Source organism: Ambystoma mexicanum, chromosome 6q (genome assembly GCF_040938575.1).
Source record: "Ambystoma mexicanum isolate Mex_15411 chromosome 6q, UKY_AmexF1_1, whole genome shotgun sequence".
In the NCBI taxonomy this organism is placed as follows: Eukaryota; Metazoa; Chordata; class Amphibia; order Caudata; family Ambystomatidae; genus Ambystoma; species Ambystoma mexicanum.
The window spans coordinates 584,080,581-584,095,811 of NC_090937.1; positions in this window are offsets into that span (position 1 = coordinate 584,080,581).

A 15,231-nucleotide genomic window follows, 5' to 3' on the forward strand; every position below is an offset into this window, starting at 1 on the left:
CTTTTTTGGCCATTGCGCAACTGATTAGAAAATACAAAGAAGAATTGAGAGCAGTTGACATCGATATTGACGTGGACCCGCAGGAGAAGGATCCCTGTGCTGAATCTGAGGACACTGCCACACCTGTTCCGTCGGCCCAGGAGCTCAAGTCTGGGGGAGGGGATAATCTCGCCTTGGTTGAAATACAGCAAGTACTTAAGTCGCTGTTGGAATCCCTTCCGCGACTGATACAGAACCATTGATGCTTCTTATTACTTACTTGGAACTGCCGAGGATTTGCCCATCTCCTGAGGTCGGAGGGCTCTGTAGACTTATTGTCTCAACATAGTGCATTTGTCTCCAAGAAGCGTGGTCACTGGACCCCTTACTGCTAGATGGCTTTGTTATACACCAATCACTTGCAAAACGGGGCAATAAGGGTCGCCCTTATGGAGGTTTACTCACAGGGGGTAGTTAATACGGTTATGTCTCGAAAAATTCAGTGTAAAGCTAAGGAACATCTTATGGCGGCAGAGGTTGAATACCATGATGAAAGTGTCTTAGGTAGGTTTCTCCTAATTAACCTATATAACCCCCCAGGAGTGGTGGCAAGAGATATATTACAAGAGGCAATACAGGACCTACTGTCATCTTGGTCGCTAAGACCTGGCAATGTCGCAGTGGTTGTTATGGGGGACTTTAATTGTTATATGACAGATGAGGCACTTATATCTTCCAATCCTGATCTTAGTGCAAGATGTCTGATGACCCATGGAAAAAGGGAGGGTGAAGGACTAGGCTGGCTGCAATTGTTTGTTTCCTGGGATCTTACGATGATTAATGGCCGTACTCTGGGAGATCGGCCTGGGAAATACACTTGGTCAAATGGATCATCGTTTAGCACCTTAGATTATATATTTATGTGCCCCGAGATGCAGACTAGGGTTGTTGATATGAGTGTTACGCCCAACAAATGGAGCGACCATGCGTTACTGCTTTGTACACTCCGACTCCCTATCCCTCCCACTCCATCTTTGAATATTGGTAGCTTTCAAACCAACTGCATAGGATCAAGAATAGTGTGGTCTGAGAAGAACATAAGATTGGCCACTGAAGCTCTTAAACCTGTTGCTTCAGATGACTCTTCTGATTTCAATCTTATGACTGTAAATGATATAGAAGATTGGATATTAGGATTCTCAGGTCAACATGCCACAGCTAAAATGGGGCATATGTCAAGAACTGGGGGCATTAAACTCCCTTATAATAGGGAAATTAGGGATGCCAAGAGAGGGCTGAGAACCGATATCCGAGGCTTTAAGTCCTTGAACTTATCTGGAGTCCTCTACTGCGAGAAAGTAAGAAAAGCTAAAAACAGATATAGAGCCAGTATTAATAACATAAAGATAGCTGAGAGCAATAACAGATATCAAAGGCTTGTACAGACAATCTGCTCTAGAAACTCCCACAGTGTTTGGCCACTCCTTAATGAGAACAGAGAGAAGGTCAAAGGCCCATTAGCCAACCCAATTGGCGAGGAGGTATGGGTAAAATTCTTATTAGGCCGCAATTTAGGGGAGGTGGAGACTTTAAGTAGATCTGTGGAGAAGGCCCCCATCCATCCGCCTTTTGACGTTTCAGTGGAGGCTATATTGAACAAAATAATTACCCTTAAGTCTTAGGGCTGGCTAATGTTGTGATTAAGAACTACCCAGTATTTTGGGCAGACCTGTTCTCCCTACTCTTTAACAAGATCTTAGCACAGGGGACAATTCCCCGATCCTGGCAAACAGCCATTCTCATTCCTGTCTTCAAAAAGGGCAGTCATACAGACCCTAACAACTATAGGCTCCTATCCATGTTTGATATCACAGGTAAACTTTTTGCCTCATTACTGCTTAGTGAGATGCAGAAATGGGTAGAAAAGACCAAAATACTCAGTAGATTTCAATGTGGCTTTAGGCTGGATTTTTCCACTTCACATAATCTATTGGTTATGGACATACTTCGTACACGGGCGCCAAGTAAGGGGCAGCCCTCGCTTTATGCCCTCTATATTGATTTCAAGGCTGCCTTTGATTCCATCCCCGAGCAAGGCTATGGACTAAGCTTGAAACAATGGGATGCCCGACAGGTCTTCTATACTACCTGAGACTTTTGCATCAAAACACCTCTGCTTGCCTCAGATTAAATCATGAAGGCAATATGACCAGAAAGGTGATTCAAAACAGGGGGGTAAAGCAGGGTTGCGTTACAGCACCCTTCATTTACAATCTGTACGTGTAATCCCTGCAGTATTAGCTGAGGTTGACAATTGCCCTCCAAAAATTGGTGAAGCACCGTGTGCAGTATTAGCATACGCAGACGATTTGGTTGTTTTTGATAATACCATAGGTGGATTTAGGCGCTCTGCTTCTACCCTATGGGACTATGCCAGGATCAATGGTTTGACCATTAACCTAGATAAGACAAAGGTGCTTAGAATTACTAGGAAAAGAGTATCCCGAGTGAACCTGATGGTACATAAAAATCACATACTTTACGCCCCTTCATATCGTTATCTAGGAGTGGAAATTGAGTCCCACAGCGATTATTTTCTTTGCAGACAGGGACGCATTACCAGGGCAATGCAAGTCACCTCATTAATTTCTTCTTTTACTAATAAGCAGGGTGGCTTCACTCTTTGGGGGACTCGTCACTTATATATCCAAGTGTTTGGCCCCATGATCATCTATGGCCTTGAGTCGCTTCTTTCATTTGACCTGCCGTGGCTACAAGTGATGGAGGGCAATTTCTGGTGACGAATACTGGGGGTACCCCCGGGTGTCCCAATGGCCCTGATTAGACATGAATTGGGCCTTCCCTCATTGAAAGCGATGGTACTTAAAAGGAGAGCAGGGTTCTATCTTAAGATGATTGGCTGCTCGCCCAATCCCTTTTTGACTGTGATCCATCAGGAAGTGATTAAAAAACATACCACTTCACCTCTACAGAAAGCCATGACTAAATTTTTTATAGACATTGGCTGGACACATATATTGGCAATTGCCACCAAGGAAGTTCTAAATGCACTCGGAAAAAAGGTGGACCTTTGGGATTGGCTTGAACATTTTTCTCATTTGAGCAGTCTTAAGACCTATCATTTTGTGAAATTCAGATTGTACAATTTCATGAAACCTCAAGCCTATCTGTATCTCTGTCCTACTAGAAGGCTTAGACGTTTTATCATCTTGTTCCGATTGCAACAATTGCCTACTTTGTATAATGTAGGAGCTAGGGAAGATATCCCTGTTAAAGAGCGAGTTTGTCGCTTATGTAAATCCCCAGAATGTCTAGAGACAGCCAGACATCTTTTAACAGAATGTCAGACATTAAATGATACAAACTTGTACTATCTGGGTGAATTTGTGCACGATCCTTTAACTATATGTGAAACCCCATTTTGGCTCTTTTGCACTAACACCTGCAATATGCACTTGTTCATTGCATTGTATAATGTCTGGCAGCAGATTGAAATAGGTCTGGCTCTCTGACTTGATTTATCTTAGTATTGGGGATGTTAAGAACTGTTATGTCATGTTGTCTAGGAAGAGGCTCTTCATCAATTACATCCACATCTGACTCAGACATAAGCTGTCTTGTGCAAAAATGTCCATTTATTACTCTGTGCTGCTAAAATCGCACAGAATTATGGAAAACGATAATAACTCACATATATTCTAACATGATTTCTTTGATTCTGGGTTTTGTATTAGCTTGTAAATACCCTAACAAAAATTGTTCTATTTTATTGCTGTTTTTATATCTGCTGATGATTTGTTTTGTCTTTTTATGATTTAACATTAATTTATGTAATTTGTAATATGTGTAAAGTTTGAATTTATTTTCCAATCTATATCACATTAAATAATAATAATAATTATTATTATTATTAATACAGAAGAACAGTTTCCATGCATTTGTGGACGTTGTGGACATGAGGGTGGTGGTTGTTTTTATGAATTTGGGGTTGTAATACTATTGTATTGTGATAAGTATTTCAATCAGGCGATACACTCTCTCAGCTTAGTATGCAGCGCACAGCTGAAATGCTTATTTTATTATATTTATAGGTTCAATATTCTGAGTGATATCCCACTCATATCACACCCCTTCTCACGATGGACCAGGAATCAGGCTGATTGGTAAAGGTAATATTTATTTAAAATTCAAATCAAACATATACTTTTTAATAGGGAGCAGCAATCACCAATGTGGTGACAATAACAAATAAGAAGATATGTAATGCACTTAAATACACTCTTTAGCAAGACAAAATATAAAACACCAGAGAAAAGAAAACTTTTGGCTAGTTTGGAAAAGATAGCACTTAAGTTAGGATTTCCCCCTGCAATATTCCTCAACCCACAAATAATCTTTTCTAAAGAGATATAAGCAAGCAGCAGGTAATCAGGAATAAGTAATAGAAGACAGAATTCAAATACAACTGTCCCTCCCCAAACAAGAGAGAAAAACGGATTTGAAATCTTACACTTTAAAATGACATTCGGAAATGGCTGGGTAAAACAATGAGTGTGTGCAAAAATACTTAAATCAATACAAATCTCTATGGGAGCAACATGGGAAAGATACTAACAGTCATGAGCTATAGTTTGAGCAAAAGTAAAGACTTTGAATCTAAATGTAAGGTTGAAAATAATTGAGAATAAAAATCACACATGTATAACTTTGCAAAATTGTAGATTCCTGCCTAAAATTAACCAAACGGTTTTGAAGAAAAACGGGTGAAATTCACTGATTTTGAGTCATGTTAAATGTTGCAGAGCACACTGGAACATTCCTGCAGTGAGTACTCGGTTCCACCCCAACTGACTGGTGTGACAGGGTGGTGCATCCATTTTCTGGTTGTTACAAACACGCAATTTCGAGATCTTGGGGTGCTCAGGAGTCAGCACGGCCATTTTGTGCTGTTCTTGCACCAATGCAGCAAAGTGATGTAGTATAGTATAGCTGAGCGGGTCAAAATATCCCATAGATTCCCCCCCCCTGTCCCCGACTTTGTCTGGACTTTCAGTCGTGGGGGAGTCGGGCAAGGGGGAATTTTTTTGAGTATGAGTCCTTCTTCCATCAGCGAATGATGTGGCACGCCTCCTCGCTGCCTCTGGTTGGAATGTGGAACGATACCCCCAGCCTTCTCTCAGATTTTCTTTTCTGGTGTGGAGCGACACCCCGGATTTCCTTGGGTTTCTCCTTCATGTCCCCGAGGAGGTCCTCCTTGGTAATGACGGTATAATCAGTGCAAATCTATAAAATAGAATGCAAAGCGGTTATGACAATTTTCCCACTAACTGTCCTCCAATCGGGATGACAGTAGTGGGATACGCATGCATTCAGTGACAATTTGAAATATTCCTATGCTTCAGATGTATCCCCCACTGGGTTTTTTGTAGGCTCCTCTATTCGCTGCAAAGTGTGCCTGGGTGGCAACTCTTTAGCTGATTGATGTAGACCCACTTTTTCTCTGTCAAGTCACCTTTGGGGATGCGGATTCTGTAGGTGAGGCCTGGGATGTTGACCTATCCTCCATTTCTGAACTTCCATTTTCTACCGTAGCACTGGGGCTGACCGAAAGGCTTTCTTTAGGATTTCCAGGACCCTGTGATTTACTTTCCAGGGACTTGGCAATAACTGGGATCCAAATTAATCTCGAGTCGGTTGAGGATGTGACTGCCCATGTAAAAGGCAGAAGGAACACCTTGCACGACCCAACAATTGTGTTCTATGCTTTTATCATCTCTAGAAATTTTGATCATATTACTGCTAAGTAGAAGATATTTGGAACAGGGGATTTCCAGGCCCCACACCCATTGATACACTGACTTTACAGCAGTTAGGGTCTTGTCTTTTGGGAGTTTCTTGAATAGTACTTCGCTGATGAAGCTTTCTTCGCTATTCAAGTCCACTCGGGCGAGGACAGACTCCTTCCCCTCATTTAACTGAATAGGGATGAATAACTGTTCTCTAATTTTCTGTATGTCAGCTAAACTTTGAACTGGTTTCTCATCACTCTGGACTATGGAGTTGGGATTTTCTGATGGTGAATTAGTATAGAATTTCAGAGTATTTCCTTCCAGTGTGGAATGCCACTTGAGGCTGGAAGGAAGGTTGATTTGCAGAAAGGAAGAGGAGTTCCCATCACCAGTTTGTTGTCCCCCAACAATTATAGTAACGTCGGGTGTTTCATTATTTTGAAGATGAAACTTAATTTGATCTGGTTTTTGTTCAACCATGTTGCATGTGCCATTTTGACTAACATGGTTGACACTCTGTTTTAATTTGATTGGCCTGTGAGTCTGGATCCAGAGTACCTTATTCACACAGTCTATTAGGGAAGACAACCTATGGAGGATGTCATTCCCTACTAGACAGGGGGTTCCCTCCGGTGCCACGACTATGACTGGGTGCTTCATCTTGTGTCGCCCAATTTTAATTTCCAGCTCTGCAGTCCCCCTGGACACGAATTTAATTCCCATCGAAGTTCTGAAGTTGTCCAGGAAGAGGGGTGAGAAGGATCTGGTATCTCTCCCCCCTTCCTGAATTCAGCTGATCAAAGGCCCTCTTTGACAGAAGAGTTGCTTGGGATCCAGTGTCCACCAGTGCCAACACTGTACACTGCCCTTGTACTTGGACCGGGGCATAACATATTCCCTCCTTCTCCTCAAGGGGGCAAAGATAATGTGCAAGTTGGTTGGTCAATTTCCTGATTCTTGACTCTGATACCGGGGTAGTTTGGGCATGATTATGTGTGGGAGCTTGGGGATCCGCAAGAAAAATGTGACAGTTGGATATTTGGGGAGTTTTGGGCACCCCTGGTTCTGATTCTGGCCCGCCCCCCCTGCCCTCTTTTTGGAGGCAGTCACCAGAATAGGTTTGGGCAGTGTGGTTTCCTAGATTATCATTCTGGGGTTCAATGATGGCCGATTCTAACTAAGTCCCCACATTCACCCAGTCTTCATTAGGATCTCTTAGGACCCATTTTTCTTTCGGAGGCGTTCCCCCGTCCCTGAAGGAGAAGATCTTTTTTCCAGAATCCTCTAAGGTTCCTTCCACTTCAAATTGGAGGACACTTACCTCCTCCCCAAAATGGGTCTTTTTCGGTTCTTTATTTATCCTAGCCGCCCTCTGTTCCTTGGGTTGCAGACTTTCAGGGCCAGGAGATTTTGATTCCGGTTCTTGGGTGTCCAGGGGCTTTTCAGGGGTGGGGAAGGAAGCTTCCTCTACGGCTTTACACCTCCCTTCCCCTGTGCCTCCTCCTCTGGAACCGGTGACTTGTCGGGGTGCTCCCCCCGTGATTGTTCTGGAGTACCAGACCCTTGGTTTGTGGGGTTCTGAGCCGCCATGTTCATCTGAGGGTTCTGTTGAGCCCTCAACATGCGACCCAGATCCTGGGATAGGTTCTGGACCTGGCGCTCCAGTTGTGACACCCGTTCTGCCTGGTACGGGGGTCTCTGGTCCATCCTAGGTGAATCACGGGAAGGGTAACTATTCCTTCTCCCATAGTACCCTGGATTAGGAAGATTTGGGTAACCCTCCACCCTTGGCCTCCCCTCATCCGGATTGGGCTGTCTTGGCTCTGGAAAGTGGGGAAAGAAAGGAGGGTTGTTCTGTAGGTTGAAGTTTTGTGGGTACCGGGGAAAGAAACTCAACCCGGCATTTGGGGGATTACTGCCCCCCTGGGGAAAGTTAGGAGGGAAGTTTCCTGGGTTGGTACCTACCTGGTTGGACCCCCCCTTGGGATGGGGGAGTTAACACATACCCCAGGATGGGTTTTTTACTCTTGTATCTGGGGCTAATGTAATCAGGGGAGTTAGGGGTCCCATTTGTGGGATTAGCTCCCTGACTACCACCTGTCTGGGATTGGCCCGAGGGCCTTCTGGTTTTTTGATTGGATGGATTTTGTACAGGTATATTTTTAGCCCCCTCCCATCTCCAGATCTAAAATGGGGGCAACCTTCACCTCCGCCACCTTAGCAGCAGCAGGGGTGCTGGCTGGTTTGGGGGTTTTGTTTGTGTTTTTGCTATCTACAGGTTTTTGTACCTCATAAATGTGGGTCACCTGTTCTATGACCCAGTATAGTGATCTCTTCTCATGAAAGTCCCTCACCAGCTGGGTCATTATATATATGGGGAGTGCATGGAAGAAGTTGGTGATGAACTCCCGACTATCTGTGCACACCCTCCTGGTGTTCTGCGCAAAGGCACGATTGAGCTCCTGCACAAATTCTTGTGGGGCCTGATTTCCCCGCACTGCAGATTGTAGGCCTCCTTGCGGGCCTCTTGGGGGTTTCTATGTGCAGAGAAATGTTTTAAAATGGCCACCCTGTAGGTGGACCATCTTGAGTGGTTCTGATTCTCCAGTCCCGCAAAGAAACTGAAGTATTCAGGAGAGAATGTCCACTTCACGTACTGTATGCAATTCTGGCTGTCCTTCAGATTAAAAGTGTCCATCATCTGTTCATATAATTCTAGGTGTTCCCAGACAGAATACTTTGCATTTTTATGATATGGAGTTATTACACTCCTAATGACCTTGATCTGCCTAAGGGGCTCTTTTTGCATAACTCTCTTAATTTTGTTTGCCTTTTTGGTTTTAGTCACCCGAGTCCACTCGTCCTCAGACTCAGAGGCACTGCTACTGGAGGTGGCTTCTTGATCCTTCTTGATCCCACCTGCCTCCACTGGCCTAACTGGGTAGAGGTCTTCAGGATACTCTTTTTGGGCTTTATTTCCTGGAGTTCCCCACCAAATTTCACAAACTGATATTTTGGGAGGCAGTCTTTTTGTGGATCCAGTTCCCTGACTCTCCCCTCATAGGAGTCTTCCTGGTCAGAGATATCAGGCCTCACATTTGGGGATCTGTACAGAGACGCCTGACCATCAATTACTGGGGGACGCTGATCTGTCAGTTCAACCTTAGAAACTTTATTGAATTCCACCATCCCCAATGCCCCCAGTTCATATGAGCCAGTAGACATGAAGCTGGCAGAGTTCATGGTATTGAATGGGTTGGAGTCCCTGAGAACAGGGGTCCTTATGTTATGATCAGGGGTTGCTCTGTCCCTCTCTACCTTTTCTTTTTCAGCCTCTATTTCCTGGTGATAAGCAAGGATCTGAGCCTTTTGTTCCTCTATCAAGGCCTTACTGGTCTCAATGATTCGCTCTTGCATTGCTACTTGTTGGTGGAGCCCATCATCCTTTTCACAGAGAGCCTCATTGTCTCTCTGCACTTCCTGAATGGTCTGGGAATACTATGGCAATTTCTGCTGCAGGAGACTCAGCTCCTGAGTTTTAGCATCTTTGGTCTGGGTGTTCCCTTCCAGAGCATCCTCCACCCATCTAGTGCGCTCTAGTAGCTTCCCATATTCTGTCTTTAATTCATTGAGCTCCTTGAGGGCCAGCTTTCTTCCCTCTAACTCGGCTTTTAATTGGCTTACTTCCCGGCGTAAGGCGTCTCTCTCCTGACTTAGGGTGCCTCTCTGTTCAGCCAGTTCGTCCCTTTGTTTTTTGATGGCACTGGATTTCTGGCGCTCCTCATCAAATTCTGTTTGAGGGTGTAGGTCTCTCATAATTAATTAATTATTTTCCTCTTTCAAAGTCTATATCTGGTTTTGTAGGGTAACACTCTGTTCTGCGCAGGGTCTATTATAATTTAATTGTTGCGCCAGTTTCTGTTGACTCTGTTGCAGAGAGTCAACCCTTTCCTGACACTCCTCTTTTAGTGTCTGTAATTGGGTGTCTTGCTCTGCATTCTCTTTCTGTAGGAGAGCCAGATCTTCTTTTAATTTTGTGACATAATCTCTAGATTCTGCCTCTAATTCTTGGCTCCTCAGTAGCCTTTGTTCTGCAGAGTCTAGATCATTATGGACTCTCTCTAGTGATTCAATTTGATTCTGTGCCCCAACTATGTTTTCAGCGTGCTTTTCCTGCATCACCCCTATGTGGAGGTATAGGTAGGTCGCAATTCTGGCAATTTTGCTTTGATCCTCTGTAACATTTGGGGCCATGTACAATTCACTAAGAGCTTGGTGTAATGGGCACTTGTCCTGCCATGTATGCAGGTCCATGGCAGTGACCTGTTCTGTGATTTTATGCAGCCAGACATGTTCATTCTGTTCTGTCCACTCACCCCTGACAAAAGGCTTGTGTAGGAGGTGCTCTCTAGCCATACTAATTTCTACAGGAATCACCATTTTGGAAATATCAATTTCTTTATTAATTATTTCAGGGTTGATTTACTTTTACTTTTACAGACCGGCCTGTTCTTGGAGTGTTTGTTTTGGGAGGCGCTTGTACAGTGTAGCACAGTATGCCAACCAAGCAAGGTGTCTCTACCCTGTAGGTTAGTCTGCTGTGCTAGACTGTCACGGGTGGTAACTCAAACTCAAAATCACGGCACAAGCCCCCAAATCTGTTAAGTATTTCTATCAGGCGATACACCCTGGTCTCAGCCTAGTATGCAGGGCACAGCTGAAATGCTTATTTTATTATATATATAGGTTCAATATATACCACTCATATCAAACCCCTTCTCAAATACGCCAGGTCACGATGGACCAGGAATCAGGCTGGTTGGTAAAGGTAATATTTATTTAAAATTCAAATCAAACATATACTTTTTAATAGGGAGCAGGAATCCCCAATGTGGTGACAATAACAAATAAGAAGCTATGTAATGCCCTTAAATTCACTCTTTAGCAACACAAAATATAAAACACCAGAGAAAAGAACACTCTTGGCTAGTTTAGAAAAATAGAACTTAAGTTAGGATTTCCCCCTGCAATATTCCTCAACCCACAAATAATCAATTCTAAAGAGATAAAAGGAAGCAGCAGGTAATCAGGAATAAGGAATGGAAGACAGAATTCAAATCCAACTTTCCCTTCCGAAACAAGAGAGAAAAACGGATTTGAAATCATAAACTTTAAAATGACATTCGGAAATGGCTGGGTAAAACAATGAATGTGTGCAAAAATCCTTAAATCAGTACAAATCTCTATGGGAGCAACATTGGAAAGATACTAACAATCATGAGCTATAGTTTGAGCAGGAGTAAACACTTTGAATCTGAATGTAAGGTTGAAAATAATTGAGAATAAAAATCACACATGTAAAACTTTGCAAAATTGTAGATTCCCGCCTAAAATTAAAAAAACGGTTTTGAAGAGAAACGGGTGAAATTCACTAATTTTGAGTCATGTTAAATGTTGTAGAGCACACTGGCACATTCCCCACCTGACTGGTGTGGCAGGGTGGTGCATCCATTTTCTGTTGTTACAACCACGCAATTTCGAGATCTTGGCACGCACAGGAGTCAGCACGGCCATTTTGTGCTGTTCTTGCACCAATGCAACACAGTGTAGTATTATCGTACAGCTGAGTGTGGGTCAAAATATCCCACAATTGTATACCCAATACTGTGATCTAATTTTGTGCTTTTCAGTAAAATACTGAATTAGTTTATATGTGCTGTACATTCTGTTTCATGCACATAGTCTTTCCATTTATGCTTTTCGTCAGTGAATGATGCGTGGGGTAGTGAGCAAATTCTTATAAGATTTTAGAATATTGTCTGCATACTTATGTATCATTAAATTGGGAATTGTTTTGTCCGTATGCTAGGTGGGTGCGGTTGTGGTTTTGAGAATAAGGTGTGTCATGGCTTTGCGGGTGCATTTGCCAATTACATGCTATGTGCAAATGAGAATTAAATTAGGGATTGTTGTTGGCCGCATGCTGGGTAGGTGCTGGTGTGGTTTTGTGAATAAGTAGCATTATGGGTTTCTGGGTGCATCTGGCAATTGTATGCTATGTGCAATGCGAAGTAGTTGTATCTTGGAGGGAGTGTGTGATGTTTCCGGTGCATTCTATTTTTATTATTATTTGACCAGATCACTTGCGGTAGTGTCAAGGAGAGGTTTCTTGTTTGCTGTTAGTATCGAGGGTTAGTACCTTGTCCTATTTGGCTTTTCGGGCTGTATTTTCATTGGAGGAGTGCTGTTTGTGAGAGTATAGTAAATAGGGTTAGGATAATGTCCCAACTTCATGGTGCTGTCCTGATGCCATTTTGTGAGTTAGGATCATGGTGTAAGGGTTTTAGCAGTTGGGCTGAGTTGCATTTTTGCAATTTCCTCCATGGAGATAGGGGGTTAGTAAATGTGTCCATCCAGGGGTCAGTAGATCCTGTGTTAGGGATTTTTTATGTCTTATGGAACGTTGTGTTCCGTTGATGTAAACGATTCTTTGATTGAGCTAGGGTGCAAGATGTCAGTGAATATTACTAGTTTTGTGTTGCGGTAAGGTGTTGTGATGTTGGTGTTGCTGTAAGTAGTATTGGTGCAGGAATATTGAGGTGATCATCTGACGGGATGTTTTTGTGTGCTGTAGTTGCTCGCAGTTGAGATGCTCTGTGCTCAGATGTGACAGGCCTAAGGCCCTGGGGTACAGCCCAGGGCGGAAAGAGTTGGTGCATTGGGGGTTAGGTTGGTTAGGTTGTAGTTCTTTTAAGCATTAGTACGCTTGTGTGTGGCAGACCTGGGGTCCGGAGGGGCAGCACAAGGCAGGTGGTAGTGCAGTGTTTTTGTATTTGTCCTCACTGGTATTGCTGTTGGATTTTGGTTGGTTGTGTGAGGAGCACTAATGTCCTTTTTCCACGTCGGTGGGCATTGCTTCTCGTTGATGGTGTGCAAGGAGGGAGTGAGTGGTCCGGGACTTCATACTTTCCATTTTGTTTGGTCTGGTGTAAGGTTCTTACCTTTTGTTGTCCCATTTTTACTCTGTCTTTTGTGTTAAAGGTTAGGGTGCTAGTCTTGTGTGCGTAGGACAGTGTTAACTGTGCAGGTCACTGTCTTTCATTGCATTCCTAGTTTTGTGTAATTTCTAATGGAGGGAGAGGTGTAGTAATGTGTTTTACTCGTATGCTGTCAGAACCTGGAACTTGGTGTCATCAAGGCTCTAATAGGGACCGTTGGTCAGTGGTTGTGAGAGTGGCTGGCTGATGGGTATGGGGAAAGTCCAGTGTTTCACATCGTTTCATACTTATGTATCTGTTGTCTGCATAATTCATTATTCCTGCTGTCCTATGAATCCCAAGTGTGGCAGACCATGAACAATAAAGCATGATATTAACTTTCCATTTGAAGTGCACCTCTGTTATTTCATATTCCTACCCAACCTTCATCTAGATACCAGTTACCTTGGGAAAGCTGCGAAAGGAGATGAATGTCCTATAGGTGGCAGCTCCTCATTATGCACCCTGGCAATGACAGATGGGAGACACTGGACGTTGTGTGTCGAGCTTGGTTTAGAGGCCTGAGGAGCGTGACCTTGGGCTGAAGTTATGGATGGACAGGACCTGCAAATAAACACGTGATTATTTTCTTCGCGGCATGTTTTTAGTTTTAGCTATTAAGCGGTGCTTCCGTGCCACGATAAGCAAACACGATATCATTTGAATACAGATGACATGTAAGGAGGGACAAACAGCTTGAGGGTGTTGGTTGGTTATTCAGTAGTTGGCTGCCCATGGCCATTCACACCCTCTGCCTGTTACTACCTGCCCAAAAACAAATCCTTCCGGGATCTCTTTGCACTATCTTTATCACGTTATAACTTCAAACTTTGGCCTGACAGTGTTCTTTCCAGACAGTCTGCTGAGAACGAATGGCTTAGTTGTAGCTGTAAGTGAGCTACTGGTGTAATAATGTCCTAACCAAGTGTGCAGAGAGCCACTTGATTTTTATTTGTTCCACTGAAGACCTGTTAAAATTAAGCTTAGACAACGTTAAGCGTTTTTGCTTGTGTATATATAGATTAGGCATTTGCCAGCCACTACTATCATTTGCCCAGGTAATCACACCATGTTCCAGCTGTTGCCATTTTATGGCCAGGTAGCACCATTATGGCAAATGCCTATCCTGTTTCTTCACAAAAGCCAAACCTGTTGATTTTTTTATTACCACTCACTAGGCCTCATTACAAGTATGCTGGTCCAGAAATAGCAGTGCTGGTTGCTCTGTAGCGGCACCTTTTTCCGTTCCGGCATACTCTGAGTTGCGATGCCGCTAACACTGTCACCGCAAGTGACCTACCGTATCGCGCAACACTGTCACCGGAAACTGCAGCAAAACATGTCTGGACATGCCAGTAGCACCATGATTACTGCACCGGAAACACAGGCATCGCGGTCCAGGCATTAACTAGAGTCAGGTGTGCATAATCAGCCCACAGATGTCCCAAATCAGCCCAGGTGGCCACCATGAGCACTACAAAAGCACAACAGGACCACTCCCTCACCCCTTCCAACACTACCATGCTTACAGCAGCAGTACTGGAGCTGGAGGTCCTGCATGCAGGTGTACAATTTGAAGAGGCAGAGGATGCAGCGGAGGTGCTTGAGGAGAAGGAGGGCCATCATGGCCCAGAAAAACAATGGCCAGCAGGTTGCAGCCCGCAGGCAGCCACCCATACCATGCATAAGGGCCACACCCTTCAACCTAAGCCAAAGCCAGATCCACACCCTGTACCGGCTAGACAGGGACACCATCACATCCATAGTGAACCTGATCCATGGCAACCTTCTCGGCCGCATACAGATCTGTACTGCCACCCTCCCCCCTTGCTCAAGGAAGTGTCTGTGCTACACTTCTTTGCCACAGGCACCTACCAACACAGTGTTGTGGAACTGCATCGGCTATCGCAACCCTGTTTCCCATGTGTCCTGTTTCAGGTTATTGATGCACTCCTGCGGCACATGGCAGATCACATAGGCCTACCCAGAACAGTTGATCAGCTCAATGCCACGAAAATAGCATTCCATGCCCTTGCAGGCATGCCCAATGTGATTGGGGCATTGGACTGCACACATGTGGAGCTGGTGGCTAGGCATGCCATTGAGGCAGTGTACAGGAACCGAAAACTATACCACTCCCTCAATGTGCAGATGGTGTGTGATGCCCACCACCTCATCACCCACGGCTGCCAGATTCCTGTGTTGAACCCATGATTCCATGGTGCTGCGGAACTCCACGGTGCCAGGTTACATGGCACGTCACAACGGAGAGCGTACCTGGCTGTTGGGTGAGTCTATTTACCAGAGCATGCACACTGTTGAATGTGGGTGGGCATGTTACACCATATCGTACTAGGCTGATGGGTGAGTCTATTTACCAAAGCATGTGCACTGTTGAATGTGGG